The sequence below is a fragment of the Cydia strobilella genome, chromosome Z (genome assembly GCF_947568885.1).
Source record: "Cydia strobilella chromosome Z, ilCydStro3.1, whole genome shotgun sequence".
Classification (NCBI taxonomy): domain Eukaryota; kingdom Metazoa; phylum Arthropoda; class Insecta; order Lepidoptera; family Tortricidae; genus Cydia; species Cydia strobilella.
In genome coordinates this window covers 21144966-21159169 of record NC_086068.1, presented here as the reverse complement: position 1 = coordinate 21159169, position 14204 = coordinate 21144966, and the positions used below count along the sequence as shown (strand labels likewise).

The following is a 14204-nucleotide window of genomic DNA, read 5'->3' as shown; positions in this document are numbered from 1 at the left end:
GGCTGTCCGGGTCCAAGTTTGGGTCAGAGTTAGGTCCGGGTCCGGGTCCGAGTTAAGGTCCATATTCAGCCCCGGGTCCGGGTCCGAGTCCGGGTCCAAGTTTAGGTCTGGGTCCATAAGGAAGAAAACAAATCGCCAAACGTGAACTATGTGTCATTGAAGAGTTCCATTCTGATCATCATCAGCAGTTCCACTTCATCAAATGTCACTTTTTTAAATGTAAATGCTGGATTTGTTGATTAAAATACAAAAATCACTATATGTATGCCTTTCACATTTGAGGAGTTCCCTCGATTCCTCATGGATTGACAAAAATATGTCTTAAAAACTTAAGTTGTTTAACAAACATAAAGAAGAGGACAAATCGTCAAACGTAAACTATGCCTCAAAAGATTTCCATTCTGATCATCATCAGCAGTTCCACTTCAAATGTCACTTTTTAAAATGGAAATGCTGGATTTGTTGATAAAAATACAAAAATCACTATATGTATGCCTTTCACATATAAGGAGTTCCCTCGATTCCTCATGGATCCCATCATCAGAACTCGAACTTGACAAAAATGTTTCTTGAAAACCTAACTTGCTTAACAAACATAACGAAGAGGACAAATCGCCAAACGTAAACTATGCGTCATTGAAGAGTTCCGTTCTGATCATCATCAGCAGTTCCACTTCATCAAATGTCACTTTTTTAATGTATGCCTTTAATATTTGAGGAGTTCCCTCGATTCCTCATGGATCCCATCATCAGAACTGCTTTTTGACAAAAACGGGACCAATCTGTATGTTATACTTATAATCAAAAAAAGAATTTTCAAAATCGGTCCAGAAATGACGGAGTTATGGAGTAACAAATATTTAAACAAAAAAAAAAAAAACAACCGAATTGAGAACCTCCTCCCTTGAAATCTTGAAGTCGGTTAATAAAACTATGGGTACCTCATCCAGAGTAATGAAATGGGTCACTATGACTAAATTTAATTGTTCTACAATAAAACTGCCTACTCGCGAAGTGTTTAACGGTCTTAATTTAAATTACTTCGTAAGTATAAAATCATGAGTCGGTAAGTATATGTAGGTATTAAATCTGTTGAGCGTGTCCCCCGCTGCGCCGTGCCATTTATGGAATCATTTCTGGCAGCGGTATTCTAATAAACTTTCAGTAGCTTTTGCATTTATTGATTAATCTACAAACTTAATGGTGACTGTTGAACAAGTTGAGCAAAGCTAGACGTTTGCCTACTCATATTGGTAATGTCTTAACAACAAAATATTTTCAACAGCTAATATTGAGATCCGGTTCACCTTAAAATTTACCTGATAGTTAGTTGCAGAGACCGATCTCCCTGTATAGAAGTGGACTATCTTATTTAATAACACACTTATTAGTTAATTAACTTCATTGTATGTAACTAAATAAAAAAGTAATAAAAATTAAATCTTTTCTGAGGATTTCAACCAACTTCTGATAGCTGTTTTAATCTGAAACAATAATTTGGTACCAGCGGCTAATACAGCCCGTAGATGGATAGAGGAACTCTTCTAGTGAACCTCCGAGATGGGCTCATATGATTCGATTTGACGAATACATTTTTTTGGGGGCATTACGTACAATTGGCAATAAATAAGTGTGTTTTTAAAATGCATTTTTTGGCAGACGCGCCAAGAATTGCCTAGTAAAAGTGGCAATAAATCTCTACTCTACACTAGACAAATGCGCGCTTTGGTTCTGATGCGTTCTTGAGTTTCTAGATAAAAAATTAGATACCATTTTTTTTTGTTCACCATGAAGAGGAATCTACTTAACCTAGATATTTCTTTCAAAATTATAGAGCACACGTACCTTTTTAAAGAGTTAGGCATCGGATGAAGCTGGTTTTGATAGGTACTTAAAACTACTGCCGTTTATTGCGGTCTCCAGGGTATCAAGTTATCAACACCAATACTACAAAGACGAACTTTCCTATCGATTCTCTCTATATTTTATCTGCAGGGAGATGGGTGTTATCATGACAGATCGGGGACTCTTACCTTTATCAGTAGGTTCATGTAGTCTAATCTAGAAATAACACGTCAATCATATATTGTGATACATCTCCCGCTTTTGATAAGCGTTCGTATTAACCTATTCCGGTAACTACATTCCAGGGTATACTGATATTGCAGGGTAATACATAATAATACAATAATGTACTTGCATGCATCATCAAAAACTGCTGGGCTTTCATAGTATGGTGACTTAGCCTCAAATTAAACTGACTCTATGACAACTTTTATTGTGATCACGAGCGATAAAACATTAAGAATCTTAATGTTTTATCGTGTCATAAAAGGCTTATTTATCTTAATTTAAGATACATAAGCCTTTTCTGACACTATTCGTACCTGGTAGACGTTAAGTAACTTGGTAGAGGCTATTCTAGACTTCTAGAGGTTAAATTTATTCCAATAATAAGATGCTTTCATTCCGATCTTTTTCTGTATAACGTATAGCGAAAGAAACAAGCACTACTTTCTCGTTCATTGATATCGTGTTTCTTTCCGAGGCTTCCAGTGCTGCAAACGGCACGGTACGTGCGAATTCTAAAACATGGAACTTTTACTCCCCAACCCCTTAAACTAGGGGATGGAAGCTTGTGAGACTAACGCAAATTTTGATGCTAAAAATTTATATAGGGACTCCTGGTTATAAATAATAAAATACGTATTTCATGTTTTTTTTAAATCACCATCACAATCACGTCATATGGGAGCCAGGGTGAAAAATGTATTCACTGATCATTACTTGTCTGTTATACAATATTCTTGTAGCAACGAAACGGCCAAGCCACATACTTTGACTAAGGTGTAGAGTTTGTGAAATTAGGGCTTGTAGAGTTAGGGCGTGTAGTGTAGAGTTACAGGGTTGGCTCTACATGAGTTCTGATAACTTTTTGACAGTGCGAGTAATTAGTAATCAATAGTCACTGTTCTAAACCGTCATTAACCACTATTATTGCATGTTAGCAGTTAGTAAAGTATAAGAAGGCGCCACGACAACAACGATCTGACTATATCTACACCGAATAATAAGTTTCCTGCGTCCAACTCTTATGAACAAGCGTGACTAAAACTACTTTTTGTCTGTCTGACGATAGGTCATTCTCCACTAGGTCATTGTCCACTGTAATCGATTCAAATCTAATAGAAACTAAACATTTCCGGCGAACGGTTCATTGTGAACGGAAGTTAGAGAAAAGTGTCGCAATATTACCTGAATAAACCCCTTACTATACTCATTACTCAACGTTGTTTTGCAATGTTCAATTGTTAAGTAGAACAGGAAGGGCTGGTTTCTGTCTATCCTTAGTATCGCTAGATCGGTACCTCTTTAATGTAATGTTGTTTTGCAATGTTCAATTGTTAAGTAGAACAGGAAGGGCTGGTTTCTGTCTATCCTTACCTATAGTATCGCTAGATCGGTACCTCTTTAATGTAATTATTTTAAACTCAATGTTACTGTTAGACCGCGGGCCAGGAACAGATTTCCATGACCAATCGCCTCCTGGGCGTAAACTCGTATATGTTTAACGGCTATGAATGGTGAACCCTCGTGAACGTCAGCTGCCGCTCCGTTGGTGGGTTGAGGAATGGCAGCAAATAAACTCTATAAAAAATTTAGTCATCGCCTCCCGCTTGATACTTTGCCAGATGATAGTTTAGATGCTATTGTGAATAAACAAAATCATCAGCTGATTGTATCGCTGTGGAAAGAGCGTCAGCTGGTCACATGAACATGTAAAAAAGAAAATTATTTTCAGTCATCGGCGTCATCGCCTCCTGTTTGATACTTTGTCAGGTGATAGTTTAGATGCTATTGTTAATAAAACAAATCGTCAGCCAGTTGTATCGCGGTGGAAAGACCGTGTTACGCGTGTCGGTGGCTGCCATTCCTCAACCCACCAACGGCAGCTGACGTTCACGAGGGTTCATCATACATAGCCGTTAACCGCTATACGAGTTTTCACCCGGGAGGCGATGACTGACGAAATTTGCGCCTGGCTCGCGGTCTGTGTGTAAATAGGTAAGTGTCAGTGCTGGCGCATTCAATTTTAAGCGCGGTTTTTTTGCTTAATTTTGCCTTAAGTTTAGAGACTACACATCGGCAAGGACAGTGAAACCTGGATAATTTAAATCTCAAGTTTTCCTTCTAAGCAGATCGTACCAAATATCCAGGTTGAATAAGTTTTTGTGTCAATTGTAATAGAGGTTCCCGCGCGTTAAACAAATCTCGTTCTGAAAATTTCTTTAATGGAGGTGCAAATAAATAACCATTACTTTCAATGTTTAGTTTCACCAGCTAAATATCTAGTTATCAGGTATATAAAAAAAATTCTTGCACTTAAAAGTTACTACTAGGTTACATTCATTATTAAGATTATTTTCTTATAATCGTTTGGCTTTTAACATTTTTCTCTTGCATAGTAGACAAACGTTTTTTTAAATGTCTGAATACAAACTAAGTTTATAGACAGACTATAATTATGTAACTGATTATTAAATTTTTGTATTCGATTTAAACAATATAATTTCACCTATTTAGGTGAAATAATATTGTTTAAATCGCATATGCGTGATAAAAATATCCTAAGAAATTATTAAACTTCGTATTCATTAAAGATTTAAAAAGTTTTATAACAGTACAGATAATGTTGTTGCTATATACACGGTGTTCCACGACCCACTGAAAACCTAAAAACAGTGTTCAGAATCGATAGGAGAATCGATCGCGCTATGTTTTATTGGGGGTAATTTTTTTATAATTTTTACATGCCCATTCTACAGGTTTGTAATGCAACAATATCAATAACTAGCATTTGACACGTTATTTCTCATTGAGGAACACCCGTAACTGGCCATTGGTGGCATTGCTAAACCTTATCTCGTTGCAGTAAGGTATGCAAATGGTCTGTTAACAGTGTTTACGATGGTAACTAGCAATTGTTTGATGTGACAAACGAAGAAGCATCTTGTGTAGAATTACCAGTCGAATAGAATTGTTAAGAAATCTATGCATCTTATTATTTTTAAATATTTATCGGATTAAAGAATAAATACTTAAAATGAGTTCAAAAAAATAAATAATTGTAGTGGTGTCTCAGGTTTTCAGTGGCTCAAGTAACACCGTGTATTAGGTAGTGTAGTTCAATAACAGAGGTAAAAAATACGACCCATTTCAACAGTAGAAGTAGTAAAAAGGAATAACAGAACTATTTAGCACTGTTTCAATTATAAGTAGAGGTCTTTTATGCCTTCTGTTCAATTATAGCTAGAGACAAAATGAACAAACACACTAAAATCTGAATTTCTTTTAAAGACGTTTCATAATCTTCTATAATTAGCATAGGCCTTTGGGTTCCACTTCCAATGGACCGGAACTGGACCTTTGATTGTAATTATTGCGGGTTTCCATTTATCCAGGTCCCAATTAACCAGGTTTCACTGTACATACATTGGATAACGTTTTAATGTAAGCGCAGGAATCGGTTTAGATAGCGGCTAACAGAGCAGGGTGGCATTACTGGCATTTAGCTTCCTCGGACCTCGTGTTTTAAGGGCAGAGAGAGAGAGAATGTGAGAGAAGTCGGTACCTAAGTAAGGACAAAAATTTGTACCGCCAAGGGGATAAACAGCGCTCACTTTGTTTAAACATTACCTATTTATAATATTACGTTTTTATTAGGACATCGTCTCTAGAGATGCTAGATTAGCTAGCTAAATAATACCTCTATAATACAGAAAGAGTACCGCGGTTCTTACGTCATTCGCGTCGTGCTATTATACACCTGTCACTCAAATTGCAACAGACAATTCTTGTTTGCTCTGATAATAGTGGCAGTACCCAGAAGTAGGTATAGGATTCAACTTAAAGACTGGACGTTTAAAGTGATCTCATGCACCTGTGTCATATATAAATAAGATAGGTAACTACCTATCTGTAATATAAAAGCTTAAGTTTTAATTAGGACCTTTTCTAGTCACGTCTAAAAATATCGATACGGAGTCCATGGACAAAGTGCCAAAAATATCGATATGGAGTCCGTATAACTGACAACGTGCCAAAAATATCAATACGGAGTACGGAGTCCATATATTACGGACAAAGTGTCAAAAATATCGATACGGAGTCCATATTACGGACAAAGTGCCAAATACGGAGTCCATATCACGGACAAAGTGCCAAAAATATCGATATGGAGTCCGTATTACGGACAAAGTGCCAAAAATATCGATACGGAATCCGTATTACGGACAAAGTGCTAAAAATATGTATACACTACCTTAATGTCCTTAATATATGGGTGTAGGTACCTACATAGGTATTTTTGGCACTTTGTCCGTATCGATATTTTCAGACGTGACTGTACAATTTCCTCCTTGTACAGTCGAATTTGCAAATAGCTGAATAGTTAGTAGATAGGATAGGTACCTTTCTACTGTAGCGACTGAAAAATTATCTATATATACCTATATATATTACTGGAGGCCGATTTTTGTTCATCCCATCAGATCTACAGTTATGGTCCGATTTTAATAAATTATATGTCATTTGATTCGTCTCATGCTACAGATTTGCAATAAGCTCTTAGTTTTTTGATTTTTTCCCGAAAAAGTACTAAAAAGTTAATTTGAAAAAATGTACCACGTGACCTTTGTTCTGACTTGAGATTGAATTGAACTCAAACCTATATCCAATGTATGTAAGGTATCCAATCCATTCAAATATTTGTTTTGAGACTGTAACATGCATACACCACACTAAAAATTATATTAAAACACCATAAAATTGTATTATTGTGTTTGACAACATGTCAGACATGTGTCATCCACATCGTACTCATCAAGATGACACATGTTTATTTTATTCATGGAGACTGTATAAAGGAGCCAAATCTCTATGTATGAAAAGTGTCCATCAAAAAACAGTAATTAGGCGGCGCCACCATACACCGAAATACTACCAAAAACAATCTACGTAATTTGGTCGGGTTATTTGTTGCCTTATATGGTTCATGTTATACTCATGTCCCAGAGCCTAACTAGCGCCACCGGAGAGATTAGGAACTATTATTTAAAGCTTAACGCGGTCACTTTTACAACAATTCTGCCATAAGAGATTGCGATCCTTTATATACCATCCATAATTTTATTGTTGCTTTGGCCATGAAGTTATACCCTAAACAGGAGCGAGCTGTCACTTTTTTTGCCATACTAAATTGAACCTTATCACCGAGCCAGAAAGGTGTTCGTACCAGACTCGAGAAAACGGTCCACATGAGATAGCAAAAGTGGGTCGCGGTGTCCCACTCGCATATGTTGCCAATGTTAAAAAAATACCATTTTGGTAGTATTTTTATCAATAACTACTGAAATTAAATACCTTTTTAAATTATTTAAGTGCTATATTCAGAGTGCGGTTCTGATATATTTTACGTAATTTGTAAATAGTTATAATGTCAATATTATTAACTGATTTAACCAAGCATGTGCACAACAAAAAATACATTTTTTAATATGGTAGACATTGTAGTAACTTTGAATATTAATTGGTATCCCCAACTTGATAAAGAAATTTTCAAAATACATGAATGGCGGCGCTCAAGATTTATTTGCAAAATAAAGTATAAAATGGGTAAAAGATGTTGTGTGAAAGGTTGCAGAAGTGAAAGATTTGTTGGTTGTGGTATATCTTTTCACAGGTAAGCCTCAACTATTAAAGTATACGATAAAAATACAAGAAAACATTGTCAAACTCATTAGGGTGACTATGATGTCGGCACGATGTGAATCGGCCTTACAGAGTTCTTATTACCCACGTACTTACTTAATGTAAAAATAAGATTACCTAAATAAGTATATCTTTATTTCGGCATGTTTAATTATTTGGTTGATAGATAGATAGATAAATGATTTATTTGTGCACGTAATGAGAGCTATATAATTGCCAAAATTTAAATCCAAAATCCTTAAATATTACAGACACATTTTTACATAATATTCTATATAGGTTGAACACACATTTCCGTCAGTACACAAAGGCGGCAAATAAAAAAAAAATGGTGCAATTAACTACGATGACGCTTAAAGAATAGCTGAAGTGTGCAAAAGAGAAGCCATTACGTATATGAACATACCATGAGTGCGAAAAGGCAGACTACAAATGAAAAAAACGTGACCATTTTTAGGGTTCCGTACCCAAAGGGTAAAAACGGGACCCTATCACTAAGACTCCGCTGTCCGTCTGTCAGTCTGTCTGTCATCAGTAACAGCTTTTATAACGACTAAATTAAGTAAGGTTTTGTGAAGCGTTTTACAGAGGAGAAAAAAACTATATCCATTCTCTCTGACTTGCATGCATCCTATGCATGAATGAAAAAAGATCTTGGCCAAACTATACATTCCAACTTATCCTAATATCCCACATACATATGACTTATGGTCACCCTAATTAGAAAGAGATGCAACCGCCCACTTTGACTTCTCATGTGGACTCACTTTTTGGCGCGTGTACTCCATCCGGTTTATTAAAATCTAAATCCGTGGCTTTGGCCCATAGAAGTACATAGAAGGTAGGATCCTATAGAAGTGGCGTACCGCGTGCGCCCGTGAGGGACAGAATTTGTAGCCCACCGGCCCACCATAAACCATACAAATCGGTGGGGAAAAGCATCTATATTTACTTCAAAAAGCACGTACGGCGAGGTTTGTTCTTATGAGGATGTTAAATGATGTCGGATCTTTAAGGTAAACGGTCAGTCAATGGGGTTGGCAACTGTCAAAGGTTTGCAGAGATGGCGCCATCATAGCTTGCCCCTTTTTCTGTAAGATTTGGCTTAAAGGGCTGGCATCCAGGGCATTAAAAAAACAAAAATTTGACACAATTCTAGGGATTGACAGGGCAAGCTATGCTGGCGCCCTCTGTTAATTATTTCGACCGGCCAACCCCATTTTCCGCATCGGTCCGCGCCCTTGGTGCAGTGCGGCGTATGTGCGATCGTGTGTAAAATCGTAACAGACTACCGCACCGCACCGCGATCTTGGTGCGCCACACCCATAAGTGAGAGCGAGAAAGAGAATATCTCGAAAAGCCGTATTGGTGCGGTCAAAATATCTCTTTCTCGCTCTATCTTATAGCTGCGTCCTTAACGTATGTACAGTATCAACCTTGCACACTATCGATACTTGCGCCGCACCGCACCATTAAGGCTGCGGTGAGTTGTGGTAGTCTCTAACGGCTTTTACGATAGTCTGTTAAATACGGCTATAATATTTCTTTCTTGCTCTAACTTATAGCTGCGTCCTTAACGTACGTACGGTGACCACCTTGCGCATTATCGATACGTGCGCCGCATCGCACCAAGGTCGCGGTGAGGTGTGGTAGTCTCTAACGGCTTTTAAGATAGTCTGTTAAATACGGCTATAAAGCGGCTACGGTTAGAAAGCAATATCTCTTTCTCGCTCTTACTTATAGGTGCATCGCACAATGACCAGTGCGGTGCGGTAATGTGTTAGGCGCTTAAGGTGGGCTGCCGTACGCAGAGAGCGAGAAAGAGATATTTTGACGGTACCAAGGTCGCGGTCCAGTCGTTGTACATACTTTCAAAAAAGTAAATTAAAAAAAACTAAATTAGGTTCAAGGGCCTGACACTCTTTGATAGAGAAAGATTCCTATAAGAGGAAAGAGAAAATAGTGCCATGCTTTATCTTTATCACCGACCGGGCATTTTTTCATGGTCGGGTTTGCTATGATGGCTTGATGGCATAACCCGACCATGAAAAAATGCCGAATGAAATGGAGGCGATGGCGAAATACCGAAATTTATAAGAGTGAAAGAGAAAAAACCGGCCAAGTGCGAGTCGGACTCGCCCACAGAGGGTTCCGTACTTTTTAGTATTTGTTGTTATAGCGGCAACATAAATACATCATCTGTGAAAATTCAACTGTCTAGCTATCACGGTTTGTGAGATACAGCCTGGTGACAGACAGACAAAAAGGATTATGCTGCCATAAATGAAACTGTCTTTCTCATGAATATGTCTTTCTCTTACCCCTGGTCGCTCGGTTTCATGTCTATAACTACGTGTATATATACTAGGTCTATTATTAGGTCAGAGGGTCTACCGCGAAAACCGAAATTCGCAAATTGCGGGGATCTTTCTCTTTTACTCCAATGAAGGCGTAATTAGAGTGAAAGAGAAAGATGCCCGCAATTTGAACTTCGATTTTCGCGGTATAGCCCAGACACGGAATGTCACGGAATGTTTGTAAAATGTTTGTAAACTTCAGTCTCATGAATAATAGGAAAAAGAGAATTAAACATGAATTATACTCTAGCCCTATGAAATTTTAGGCATGAGAGCCAAATGACAAGAAGGCATGATTATCCACGAAATCTTGATTTACCGTATCATATCGCGGTCGCGTATCATGATTTTTAATTTAGAAAGATGCGAAAAGATAGACAATAATTATGTCTTTTTTGCATCAAAACTAACGATCACAAAACATGCTGGTAGGTGCTACGCGACCGAAATATAATACGCTAAAATTATACAAACGTGTCGCCATTTTATAAGAAACTAGCTTTTGCCCGCGACTTCGTCTGCGTGGAATTAGTAATTTGGGTATCTTAATTCTTAAACAAATCTGCTTTTTAATCCATCCTTTTTTTCACCCCCAAATTGGTCCACACTATACATTTCCACCCCATTTTTTACACCCTTAAGGGATGATTTCGGGGATAAAAGTTATTTTATATCATTTCCCACAGCTCAAACCATCCCCATACCAAGTTTCATCTAAATCGGTTGAGCGGTTATTGATTCCCCATACAAATTTCCACCCCCCTTTTCACCCCCTTGAGGGGTGAATTCTGGGATAAAAGTATCCTATGTCCTTCCCCGGGACTCAAACTATCTGTATACCAAATTTCATCTAAATCGATTCAGCGGTTTAAGCGTGAAGAGGGAACACACAGACAGACAGACAGACAGACAGACAGACTTTCGCATTTATAAAATTAGCATGGATATAGTAAAATATATAGTAATAATATAGTTATATAGTATATAGTATGGATAATTATGTATAAGATTTCATATTCTGTGGGTATAGTCAGCATCAAATAGATAGTGACAGCCAGTGATTCATCTGAAGACGTCACATTTCCTGATTTTATTAAGCGTTCAGTCTTAGGCTGCCTGTCCACAGGAGCGGAGCGAGGTGGCGGAGCGATGAGCGAGGAAAAATCTCCGCTCTGAAATTTTAATGAAATTCTATTACTGGATTTTTTCCTCGATTACCGCTCCGCTCCAGTGGACAGGCAACCTAACTTTTAGAACCATACTCTAGCGGCGTGTTGACGCCGCAACGGGTCTCTAGTTATATTATAATACCTAATGAAAAATTACTAAGTACGATTGATATCATATTGACCAATGACCAGCTATTAGTTAGGTACTACCTCCTTCACTGTATCATACGAAGTAAAATACATATACACAATAATAAGGTCGCTCGCTATAAGTAATTGTGTAATAAATTAAATCAACTACTTCCTAAAAATGGCTAAGCGGTTAATCTGTTGAATGTATATACTATGTCTATGGTTGAAAATAATCGGAACGCAACTTAATATTGATATAATGATAAATATAGCTGGTCAAGCAAATCTTGTCAGTAAATAGGAACAAGAAAAAACTATACTCATCCTTTTCTTTTGGGTGCTAGTACTAGTGTAAGACAAAGATAGTATGATTCTCTCTGTCTATGTTCGAAATGAGACAGTCCCTTGACAAACTATAAGTACGTTGTGTACAGAGCTAGGTAGGCAGACTGTAAAGTACATACTAATTCATTTGTCAAACGCAAATCGAAACTATTTGTCAAAGGACTGTCTCATTTCAAACATAGACCGAGAGAATCATACTATCTTTGTCTTACACTAGTACTAGCAGCCAGAAAAAAAGGTGAGTATAGTTTTTTTGTTCTTATTTACTGACAATTTGGTTTTACCAACTAACTATACCTATGATACGTTCAAGAAAAATCTAAAAAGAACAAGTGTGAAACTGCAAATAAAACGTATAATTACTTAGTAAGTACCTAGTTGCACTTATTACAATATTCAATTCTTCACTTGTAAAGTTCTTATGTTATTTTATTTTGAATAAACAATAACAAATAAGCATGTAGGAACTCACCCGATTGAGGCGGGATGAACAGGACAACAGCTGTGGAAATCCGTGAACTAGGTATACCACTCACAACGTGACCACGGAACTCACAGAAGTGTTTTATTATACAATATTGTGTTGTGGAGAAACAAAAAAACTTTATGGGATGCGGCTGCGTTGGAGTACTTATACGGACGCAACACTCATGCGTCTACTCCGGCACTACTTCGAAGTGATACTGAGTAAAACGAAACGAATGAGTGAATTCAGTGAGTGAACGCTAACGCCGCCGGGCAGCGCGACCGCGCCGCGTCGGTACGGTACCGCAAGGTCCGCAAGGAGTAGGTACCTACCCAGCCATTCCACCCAGTGGCACGCACCCAATCATGGGATTCAACGTGCACTGTGTAGTCAGTGTAGTGACTAGTCTCTACTCTGGGACTGAGACATTTTTAGGGTTCCATACCCAAAGGGTAAAAACGGGACCCTATTACTAAGACTCCGCTGTCCGTCTGTCCGTCTGTCTGTCTGTCTGTCTGTCACCAGGCTGTATCACATGAACCGTGATTGCTAGACAGTTGAAATTTTCACAGATGATGTATTTCTGTTGCCGCTATAACAACAAATACTAAAAAGTACGGAACCCTCGGTGCGCGAGTCCGACTCGCACTTGGCCGGTTTTTTATTTTGTCGTTTTTAGGGTTCTGTACTCCGTACCCCAAAAGAAAAAAAAAACGGATCCTTATAGGATCACTGTTGTCCGTCCGTTCATCCGTCCGTCCGTCTGTCCGCCCAGAATAAGGAGCTTTTCAATCCTACCAATTATTAACAAAATCTGACAAAAAAATTAAATCTTCAAAAAAAATTGCCCTATAATGCTTATCCTACCTTTAATCAGGCTTGTTTTCGAACCACCAATAAAAAGGGTTATTTTTTTAATATATAGGTAGTCTTCGTACTCGTAGGTGGCAGGAAAGTAAGTATACAGTCCGTGAGTCCGCTAGATAGGAAGAGCCTAAAGGGACTCTTACAACTCCCAGGAGAGGCACACATGCGTTGCCGTTTTCAGGATTCGTAAATCCTCGATTACTGATGGGATTGACCCATGACGGGAATAACCAGTGGTAACATGAATCTATACATAATATGATAGTGGAAGCCGTACGAGCTCAATTTCTAAGAAAAACCGCAAATCGATGTACAGTTTAGCCATTTGGCACACGCATACTAGAGGCCAAAACAAAATTTTTGACCCACAGTTCTTAAAAAAAATCCCTTAGAGGAGGAGTGCTGAGTAATTTCTTTTTGTATGGAAAAAAATCAGAAACCTATTGTGTATGGTATTATATATGAAGCGATTGTAATTTCAGACATTTTTTTTATTAAAACAAAAATAATTTTTAAAATATACCAATATACGATATGGCTGTTTTTTATTTGTAAAATATACAACAAATGATACGTGATACCCTCATATCTAACTCTAAAAAAGCAATTTTGAAAATAACTTCATTTAGTTTTTTTTTATTGTTCAATATTACAAAGTGACACAGTTCTACTTCACTACCTATTTTACGAGACTTATGATCTGTACTGCAGATACGGTACATATTAATCATTAAATGATACATAATATCCTTATATCCAACGGGGACTACCTCTTTAACCCTTTAACTGCGCCTTTTCATCAGTTGGTATAGCTTGTTTAGTTTTTCACACAAAATTTGATGATGATTAATTGATTGATTTTTTTGTACAATATACTACAAATGATACGTACTCGTAATATCTTCATATCTAACCACAAGAAACATTTTTCAAAATAATTTCATTTAGTATTTTTTTTTATTTTTTTTTGTTTTTTGTATTTTTATTTATTTATAAATCGTGACTAGTATGCGTGTGCAAAACGTCTAAACTGTACATCATCGATTTCCGGTTTTTATTTGCGTACACCTTACACTATGAGGTATTTTGGCCTCTATT

General features: G+C 37.4%; 1 protein-coding gene across 1 annotated transcript in view; it reads right to left on the bottom strand.

Moving 5' to 3' along the window:
* The window catches only part of LOC134754244 (nostrin), a 76482-nt gene extending 64089 nt beyond the window's left edge, over window positions 1–12393 (bottom strand). The window contains exon 1 of the mRNA XM_063690441.1: window positions 12246–12393. The gene's annotated coding sequence lies outside the window, so the exon portion shown is untranslated. The remainder of the gene's footprint in view (window positions 1–12245) is intronic.
* Between the last annotated feature and the right edge of the window lie 1811 nt (window positions 12394–14204).